General features: G+C 44.5%; 1 pseudogene; it reads left to right on the top strand.

The window, feature by feature from the left end:
- Positions 1719-2358, top strand: LOC100738242 (annotated as a pseudogene).

Here is a 10880-nt window from a genome sequence, read left to right as displayed (position 1 = left end):
AGAGGTGGCGTAGAAAATTCCCACCGGTGTAAATAAATAGCAAGAAAAAAACATTTGATTTTACCTGAAGGTATTTTTCCCCCATGGCTCTTTTGGGCTTAATTTCTAATTGTGGAACCATCTAAGGAATGGTGAGCACTGATATGCACAGATACCTCACTTCTGGGGGTGATACTGCCTAAAACTGCTTCCAAATCAGAGATCTTTGATTTGGAGGCTGCACTTGAAAGCGCTGATTAGGCCTCAAAACATGCCTAAACTTAAAGCCAGGGAGATGCTTAGAAAACCTAGTTTTCAAAAACCGAATTCCACGCATAGTAAAGATAATAGCATGGTAAGACAAGTTTCAACAAGTTGCATGATTGCCAGCAGCTCACATCTGAATTTCTTAAATCCTTTAAATATTCAAAATACATCTATTTTGGTATGAAGCCAATTTTATAGTAGCTCAAAAACAGGAACTTGGGATTTCAGACAGCATACATTTCCCTCTTCTCTGGAATGGTGGCTTCCCTTGAACATTTCAGGAGGAAATTTTTCAGGTTTAGTAGGTACAGTTTCTGAGTCTCTGTCCTACCAGCTCTTCCCAACAGCCTACCCAGGGACCGAGGAGCACAGGCAACTGGGAAGTCAGGTAACCGATCCTGAAAACAGAGGCTCGCTAAGAGCAACCGCGCCATGTCATTGACTTGGCGAGTAGACAGCTCCTGAAGAAGATAATTCCCAGAGACTCCTGTCTCCGTTTTCATCAGAGCTGCCAGGACAGAGGAAGAGCGATAATATCCTTGGACATTCTAGAAGTCCTAGAGAGAGAGCTGTCTAAATCGCCTAGGTAGCTGTGCAAATGCAGAGTCTCCAACTCACTCCTGGAAATTGTGTAGGTCTCACAAGCAATCTTGAGATTGCCTAGACTCTTGCATTTTACTTATTTATTTCTTTATTTTAGGGCCGCACCTACAGCGCATGGAGGCTCCCAGGCTAGAGGCCGAACCAGAGCTACAGCTGCCAGCCTACACCACAGCCACAGCCACACAGGATCCGAGCTGCATCTGCGACCTACCCCGCAGCTTGTGACAACGCCAGATCCTTGCCCCACTGAGGAGATCAGGGATCAAACCCGGCATCTTCATGGATCCTAGTCGGGTTAACTTCCGACTGAGCCACAAGGGGACCTCCAGAATCTTGCATTTTAAATAACCAGCCTAGGTGATTCTAGAGAAGGTGGTGTTTGTTGTTGTGGTTGTTTTATGGCCTCACCTGCAACATATGGAAGTTCCCCGGCCAGGGACTGAATCTGAGCCACAGCTGTGACCTACACCACAGTTGCAGTAACTTTAGCCTACTGTCCTGGGCCAGGAATTGAACCCGAGACTCTGCAGCTATCCGAGATGCGGCTTCAGATTCTTAACCCACGTACCACAGCAGGACTCTGAGCAGGTGGTTCTTGATCCACACTTTGAGAAACATCATGAAGGGTTTAGAACAGCAATCCTATGGACACTTAAGTTAAAATGTATGCATCCTCAGCCTAGAAAATTGCTGTTTCTGAAATATTGAAGTTATATTGAATTGTAGTGCTATAAATATACATTAAATTAAAAAATCTTCAGTGATGATCTTTGTTTCAGATCAGCACCCCCCCCCACTTCTGTTGATTCATAACATGTCAATATTTTGCTGTTCTTTTCTCAAAGTCTGGGTCATTTTGAACATCAAAAAAATAAAGGTAGACTAGCAAACAATACAGTCAAGATGGCTAAAGGTGATCCCAAGAAACCAAAGGGCAAGATGTCTGCTTATGACTTCTTTGTGCAGACATGCAGGGAGGAACACAAGAAGAAAAACCCCGAGGTCCCTGTCAATTTTGCCGAATTTTCCAAGAAGTGCTCTGAGAGGTGGAAACCCACGTCTGGGAAGGAGAAGTCTAAATTTGATGAAATGGCCAAGGCAGATAAGGTGCGCTATGATCGGGAAATGAAGGATTACGGGCCAGCTAAGGGAGGCAAGAAGAAGAAGGACCCTAATGCCCCCAAGAGGCCACCGTCTGGATTTTTCCTCTTCTGCTCAGAATTCCGCCCCAAGATCAAGTCTACCAACCCTGGCATCTCCATCGGAGACGTGGCCAAGAAGCTGGGTGAGATGTGGAATAACTTAAGTGACAGCGAGAAGCAGCCGTACATCAACAAGGCGGCGAAGCTGAAGGAGAAGTATGAGAAGGATGTCGCAGACTATAAGTCCAAGGGGAAGTTCGACGGCGCCAAGGGGCCTGCCAAAGTCGCCCGGAAAAAGGGGAAAAAGGTCGAAGAGGACGACGAAGACGAGGAGGAGGAGGAGGATGAATAAAGAAACTGTTGCTCAAAAAAAAAATAAATAAATAAATAAATAAATAAAGGTGACTGAGAAGTCTCCTGTTGAAGAAAACCTTTAAGCTGAATCTTTTTTTGTCTGTTTGTTTGTTTTTGTCTTTTGTCTTTTTAGGGCTGCACTCGCACATATGGCGGTTCCCAGGCTAGGGGTCGAATCGGAGCTGTAGCCACCGGCCTACACCACAGCCACAGCAGTGTGGGATTCGAGCCACGTCTGCGACCTACACCACAGCTCACGGCAACGGCAACGCCAGATCCTGAACCCACTGAGCGAGGCCAGGGATCAAACCCACAACCTCATGGTTCCTAGGCAGATTTGTTTCTGCTGCACCATGACCGGAACTCCCTTGAAGCTAAATCTTTATGGAAAAAATTTAAATGTTCATAAATCATCACCCCCTGGGGGGTTTGATTTTTATTTTTTGGATTCAGTACATTAGTTTTTCCCAAGTCATGTCACAGCTTATTTGTCTGTGTGTGTTGTTACGGCCCTCACCCACCAACTCCGGATTTGACACCAAGCTCCCAAGAGGTCTCTATACCCACGGGTTTTGTTTTGTTTTGTTTTGCTTTTAGGGCCGCACCCCCAGCATATTGAGGACCCCAGGCTAGGGGTCTAATTGGAGCTACAGATGCCAGCCTGCGCCACAGCCACACCAGATTCTTAACCCACTGAGCAAGGCCAGGGATTGAACTCGAAACCTCACGGCTCCTAGTTGGATTCGTTCCCGCTGCGCCACGACAGGGACTCCTATCCATGGGGTTAGGATGGAAAAGAGCAGCCAAATTGAAAATCTCCTGAGCTACACATTTGCTCCCTGATCCAGCTCACCGATCGGCCAGCTGACGCCTGCACAGAGGCCGCTGCTTTCTGACGGTGAGTGATTCAAAACCATCAGCTTCTGCCGCAGAAGCTACTGGTGCCAGGGAAACAGATCCTCCATCGGCTTCATCTCACTGAAGTTGTTAACAGCTCCACCTAGGACGCAGGCCTGAATCTGAGGAGGTGGGGCGGCAGGGCCTGGCAGCCCGGCGTGACGCAGCGTTCACAATGAGCCAGCAGTTCTGATGGTGCCCCTTGCCCCTGCGCACAATATAGCTTCGCAGAAGGCATTTGATTTCATTATCATTATTATTACTATTATTTGGCCACACCCAAGGCAAGCAGAAATTCCCGGGCCTGGGATCGAACTGCGCCACGGCTGCAACCAGAGCCACCGCAGTGACAAGGCCAGATCCTTAACCTTCTGAGCCATGAGGGAACTCCCCGGAATGCACTTGAAATGGAAATATAACGGTAATAATTCTTACCCATGAGCTTTGGATTTGTCAGGACATGCCTGATTCACGCGGTCTGGCACCGGGACCAGAGCGACAAGGTCGTCTCATGTCCACACAGCTCTTGATTAACACAGAGGACCCTCCTGGAAGATGAGATTCGGTTTCAGGACATCTAACATCTGATCTCCTTCGGCTCTGCCATCCTCTAGCTCTGACCTTGGATGAGCGACTGGCTAAGCCTCAGGCTTTCCACCCGTAGACCAAGAGGGACGGACTAGAGCTTCTCCGACTTGGGGTTGATAACCACTACTAGGGTGCTTGATAAATGGACTCCAATTCTGGGGATCCAGAACGAAGGCATTTTAATAAAACTTTTGGCTGAGTTTCTATCCACCTTTGGGAAATATTTGTCTAAATCAGTGGTTCTCCACTCAGGTTTCATTTTAGAAATGATTGGAAAGTTTTTTGGTTTTTTTTGTTTTTTTGTTTTTTTCTTTTCAGGGCAGCTTCTGTAGCACAGGGAAATTCCCTGGCTGGGGTCAAATCAGAGCTGCAGCGGCCGGGCTACACCACAGCCACAGCCATGTGGGATCTGAGCCTCTTCTGCAACCTCCACCACAGCTCGTGGCAACGCCAGATCCTTAACCCACTGAGCAAGGCCAAGGATCGACCCTGCATCCTCATGGATACTAGTTGGGTTCGTTTTGGCTGGGCCACAGTGAGAACTCCCTGGGAAGTTTTGAAAAATGCTAATGACTGATCCCACTCCAGATGAATGCTTCAGAATATCTGGGTGTGGGACCAGGCACTGGCGTGCTTTGAAGGTCCTTCTGCACGGGAAGGGTCAAGAGTCAGGGGATTAGATCATCTCTAAGATCTTTCCCTAGCTCTAGAACTCAGACTTTCAAACTAGGATTTTTGGTTCTGTACCCAATATCTCAATTTCGAAAATGAGGCATTCTGTGTATGGAGATTTACTAGCTGTTGTGGTCTCAACTGTATTCCCCTTACATGCGTTCGCATATTGAAGTCCTAACCCTTCATACCTCGGAATGGGACTAGATTTGCAGTTAGAGCCTTTAAAGAGGCAATGAAAGTAAAAGGGCCATGTGAGTGAATCCTAACCCAGGGTGACTGGTGGCTTTGAAAGAAGAGGAGATGGGAACACACACAACAGAGGTTCAACCACGTGATGACACGAGGAGAAGGCAGCCACCTGTGAGCCACGGAAAGAAGCTTCAGAAGAAACCAACCCTACCAGCACCTTGACCGTGGACTTCTAGCCTCCAGAATTATAAGAAAACTGATTTGTCTTGTTTAAGCCCCCCCGCCCATGCCGGTCTGTGATATTTTATTATAGTAGCCCCAGCAAACTTTAGTCAAACAATTTACTGGAAACTATCTGACTTTATTGTCTCTGTCTTATTGTTTGTTCAGAACCAACTTCTCTCTAGTATGGAAACAAATAAACTAAAACACACACACAGTGATTTGATGAGCATTTTTTTCAGGGTCCTGATTGAAGACAGGCTATGGAAGTAAGTAATGCATTTTAGAATACTATGCCCTAACCTTGAGGATGATGTTTCAAGAGGACTACGAAAATTTTCAGTGCTTATTGCTACTGCTAATAAATAACAAATTTGATTTCAAGTAAACAATGACTATCAAAATTTTAATGTGGTCCTGTAAATTTGAGGTAAATTTTAATTATGAGCATACACGAAGCAAAATGTATTCATTTTTACTCTGGGTTTTATAGACAACCCTGTCCTCTTTCCTAATATATCTCTAATTTCTCATGTCTCTTTCTTAAGGCTTCTTCCATTTCAATTGGGCTGACTCAAAGAAAACTACTCAAAGATGTATGTATTTTTCACCATACCCTGGAAAACGCCTTTAAACTGTAAAGAAAAAGATACATCGCCACCTAGTGGAAACAGGCAGAATGAGCTGACTGCAATTGAGCTTTACTACAAGGCGATTGGTACAGGAAGTGCTTTAAAATGTTTTGGATCATGAGTTGTTACGCTTTGTGAACGAAAGACTGTCTTCCACGTTTAGCTGCAATATCGCTTTTGAATTTTAATTTATATGTTCCTTATTTTTACGTAGCAGCTAGTCACATCCATATGCCAGATGCTGAGTGATAAGGTTGAACGACCAAAGATATTTCGATCAAGTGACAAAGAATTTACAGCTCGGTATTAAAAGCATTCGCTACCCACACACACGTCAGTGATACGGTCAACAACCAATGTAAATACAGCTGACGGAGTTTGACCAAATCACAGCTCCGAGTGTTTCCTCATCGAAAAAAAGTGGGGTTGACGTACATGATTTATAAGACATTTCCAATTCTAATATATTCGGATCCCGTATTTATAACACGCACTGAGAGTTATCACGTTCAGGTCTTCTTAACAATTCGGGGAGTGCCCACACTGTTTGAGACGCAGTGTTGGTGAATTAATAGGTGTGTGGCTTCGGAGTAACATTTCAGTGCGGAACGGCAAGGAGCTTATTAATGGGAAGGAAGTTCCTATCTATTTATTCGGTTGCCAGGTTCCCAGGGTTTTTTCCAGAAGAGTAAGGTGACCTGGCTAATTTTAACTGCAGCCATCACATTCTCTCCAGCTAAGTTGTCCTCGCAGCTTCTATTTGGATGTAGCGTGTTTGATTGTTTCCTGTCCTGATCTTTTAGGAAGTCACCAGGAACTGGTTTGCTGTGACTGACCTTTAAGAAGCTCAAAGGAGGACATTAACAACTCGGTAACCCTGCCTTTCTCACCACAGGCCTGGGAAGGAAAGGAGGGTTTAAAATACTTCCCTTATAATAGCCCTTGGTCTGTCCCAGGATTGTCACAGTCCTTAATGAGTTAACCCTACTCTGTGTCTGCCCTCTGAAAAGGTCCTATTTCGGATGAGGTCATTCGGGGGGCTTAAGTTTTCAAATTGTATGGGCGCCAGCTTATTTCTCTTCTGCAAGAAGGTGGAAGTCTTTCCTTTTTAAGTAGGATGGGCTTATTGTGCAAATGTCAATGGGCGTATAAGAAATAAGAAAGAATGCTAGGTTAGTAGGTGTCACGAAATGCTACAGACAGGTAGTTTGCTATAATCACTCCACTTTTAAATAATTAGCTGGGAGAAAGCACATTTATAAATAAATACAACAGAGGACATAGAAAAGGCTGATAACCACCTTCTGTTAGAAGCTTTGTCCAGAGATAAGGCGCTTGGGAATGCTCATTATATTATTTCCAGTAACTTCCTTTTCTTCTCCCTTTTCCTCTCCCTCTCTCATCCCCCACTCCAACAAAGGCAAGAAAGAGAAGGAGCAGAAGAGAGAGAAATGGTGACATTTTCCAGAGTGCATTTATTCTAGCAAAGTCTCGGAAAGTTGCTCCTGAGAACTGAGGCGAGCAGAGAAGATGGCGAGGGTCTCGTTTTTATTTCCTAGAAATTCCTCCGGCTTGTTCTTTCTAGTAACAACTGATTCTTAGGTGCCTGTTGTGGGATGTGTTGCCCGTCTCACCTCTTCTATTTTCAAACAAGCAGAATCGAAGAAAAAGTTAACGTTCTAAGTCTCAAACACAGTACAGAGCCAACAGTGCCTTCCCTTCAAGAAAGCATATACCTATTCCTCCTCTGGTTCTGTACACATAACCAGATCCACCTAGTTTCAGAGGTAAAATTGTCAATTAATAATGTGCAACACTCTTCATTTTATCCCAGCAGGTGCCTGCTCTGCATCGCTTTCATTATCAATATCGCTGGCCTGTTATCTATCTTCACATTTCTCAATTAGGGCGGTAGCTTCCCCGGTAAAATATGAGAGGAAGGTACTGCATGCTTGAAGCAACAGTTGGATGTGACAAGGACAAAGTAAAGGTCATGACACTTGTCATTAGAAAAGCAATTTCTATAGATTTGAAAAAATTTTCAGATTGATCGGTGACTTAAATTTCAACATAATTTAATACATCTGTTCCTTGAGCAGATACATTTGTCAGCTGATAACCATTATTACTCTCCTTAAGGTAGCATTTCCCCTCTTTGCAGTGGAACAGTATTAAAGAACACGTGTAACAATGAACACCCGTTATTAAAATAGACCATTTCAACTAAAAACGCATCCCGCGTGCAGACCCGCGGAAGCGGAAGGGGTGTTTCACGTGGCAACTTTGTTTTGACGGCATTGGGATTTTTTCTTTGTATTATATCCAAACGCACTTTTATTTGCAACATATTCCAGGGAAGCTGAGTTTTAAAAGTCCATGGTTTTAGCCACAATACGTGAGAAGAAAATTTTGAAGTCATGCCATGTTAAATTCCAGGCATTTTCTCTGGCTCCCAATAGAAAGAAGTTGTAGAATGAAATAATCTGGAAACACTGCTCATACTTAGAATTCAGAGTGTTAAGAGGGGAAGATGTCCCAGAAACACAGGCAAAAATGGCAACAGTTCTTTCTGGTAAAACATTGGTCTGCTTAGGTATAAAATGTTTTATTAACCCTCAGGTCTATTGTTCACGTTTATGTATATACATGATAATAAGCTTATTTATACTCAACCAAACATTCATTGGCAAGCATCCTAGAAGAGTCTAGAGTTCTAAGAGTCAAACAAATGCATCCGGGATTCCGAGCCTTTGTTTCTTTCTCTGCACCTCAAATCATAACAACTCTTTGTCCTCTTGCTGCTGCTCTCTGAAAAGCAGGTTAATTGACGCGCTACTCAGGCTGCCTAAATGGTCTTCTCCAGCTACCTTGGCGGCAGAGCCTTCCCTGGGGGATGAAATCGGATCTCTTTAACACCTCTGCGCACGTGCGTGGATGAATTTGGCTTCGGGGTGGCCTGAGAAACGTCACGCGTTTTCGTTTCATTTGCTTTGCGGTGGTTTCCGTCCCCTTTGGGTCATCGGTGGGCCAAACCTTGTTAGGGTGGGGTTCGCAACGACCGGCACGGGCAGCGAATAAGAACGAAGACTCGGATTCTGAGACCGCGACGACGCGGGCCGTCCTAGGATGCCTTGGGAGGTAGGACAAAACAGGTGCCGGCGTCAGAAAGATCTGGGCATTTCTCTCGGTCGGCGGGGGCCAGTGTGTGGTGTGGGCGGGTCCCCTTGCTTTCTCCAGGGTCCGTGGTCTCCCCGTGAACCGAAAAATCCCATCAGCTCCTTCCAAAGAACCGAAAAATCCCATCAGCTCCTTCCAAAGACCGGAAAGAGTCTGGAAGCCCAAGGCACGTGGTCGGCACCAGCGCCGTCACAGTTCTGGTCATCGCCCCGCTTTTCGGGCCTCGGCGAATTTTCCATTTTCTTGGGATTTCTCAACTTTATAAACTGCTGTCTCCTTTTGTGGAGGAAGGGAGGCATCTTGGGTTCTCTTTCTGCGCAGAGAGGAGGATGCTGCTGGGAAGCTCTGAAGGGAGATTTCCCGGCATACAGACTGTCTCTTCTTGAGCAGTGTAGGTGGGAAGCGAAGATAAACGAAGTTGAGTCTGAACCACGGACTCCTCCACGTGACGGAGCAGATTCCTTAGCTCCTCTGCGCATCTGGGGTAAACCAGCGCTCCAGAAAGCTCTCTTCCCTGGCGGCCTGGAGCAGCCCAGGAATGCTGGCCTAATTTAGGGCCCATCCGCCAGACCTGTTTGCTCACTCAGCAGCATGGGAGGTCCTGATAAGCTGGCTTCTTAAGCACCTAAGGAGGGCACTTTCTGAACACTGGCACAGGCTGGCGAGACAAACTGTCTAGTAGCCACGAAGTCCACTTTTTTTTTTTTAAAGAGTAAAGCATGGATTTTATCAGTACATTATCTAAGCAGAGCCCTCAAAGATGATTCTATATAGAAGGGTTTGCAAGTCTCTGTGTTTAACTTTGGAAAAGAATTATCCTAGCTCTTTAAATACCCTTTCAGGGCTCCAAAATTACACAGGTGCTAAAAGAACCGAAAGCAATAAGGATGAAAAACTCTGGTTCTGTCGTTTTCACTCTAATGGAAAAAGAAACACCAAACATGAAAAGTAGACCAGACCAATGCTAAGCGCACACCCCCTATTCCATTTCAAAATATCGCCGAAGGGGCAGGGGTTGAGCTAGCACAAGTTTTCAAGTTAGGGAAATCTTAGTAGTCTCGTGAAATTGTATTCCATCTGTTGAAGACCTGTGCAGTTCTGCTTCTAAAAATCTCCTCATCTCAAGATGATTATTGACTTACAATTTTTCAGAAATTGATTTTTAATTAACTTTTAATGGTAACCAAACATTACAGTTTTTCCAGGTTACAAAGAGTAAAATGATCATTCTAGGAATTTTCTATGCCCTTTGGAATTTGAAGAATTTCTATGTTTACTTGGAAATATAGCTTCTGAATATACTTCCTTTTATATTCAAGAAATTTCATCTTAACTTTTTTTCACTCTTTGGAAAAAAATGGTTCTCTTTTTTTTTTTTTTTAAGTAAAAATATACTCTAGAGTGATTCTGAAGAGACGTCTCATCTCTAACTTGGTGAGGCTCTTTCCTGCTTTCACTGTTCTTTCATCTTACTGTAAGCCAACATCTTGCTTCCAACTTGTGTGTTTTAACAAATTTCCTTCAAGATGCTGCAGTCAGGAAACAACTGGTGCTGGATTGTGGCACTTGTTCATCAGAGACTCTGGGCCTCTGCAGAGGGACAGCTGTTTCTTTTTTTTTTAATCGGAGCATAGTTGATTTACAATCTTGCGTATTTCTACTGTACAGCAAAATGTTTCATATATATATATATATATATATAAAAATATATATATATTCTTTTTCACTATGTTTTATCACAGGTTACTGAATACAGTTCCCTGTGTGCTACAGTGGATCCTGTTATGTATCCATTCTATGTATAAAGTTGGCATCTGCTCACCCCAAACTCCTAATCCATCTTTCCCTACCCCCTCCTCCCCGGCAACCATAGGTCTGTTCTCTACGTCTATGAGTTTGTTTCTGTTTCACAAGTAAGTTCACTTCTGTCCTATTTTAGATTCCACCTGTAAGTGACATCTTTCTTCCTTTGTCTCTCCTTTTGACTTATTTCCCTTAGCATGAAAAGCTCTAGGTCTGCCCATGTGGCTGCAAACGGCATTACTTCATTCTTCTTATGGCTCAGTCTTCTTTTAGAATGGGAGAAACCAGCTTGTGCTGTGGGTGTGCTGGAGACGCGACTGGCAAAGGGGCGGGTGAAAGACGGGGAGCGCCG

This window comes from Sus scrofa, chromosome 8 (genome assembly GCF_000003025.6).
Source record: "Sus scrofa isolate TJ Tabasco breed Duroc chromosome 8, Sscrofa11.1, whole genome shotgun sequence".
NCBI lineage: Eukaryota > Metazoa > Chordata > Mammalia > Artiodactyla > Suidae > Sus > Sus scrofa.
Note: the sequence above shows the minus strand (reverse complement) of the source record. Positions and strands in the feature narration are given on the sequence as shown.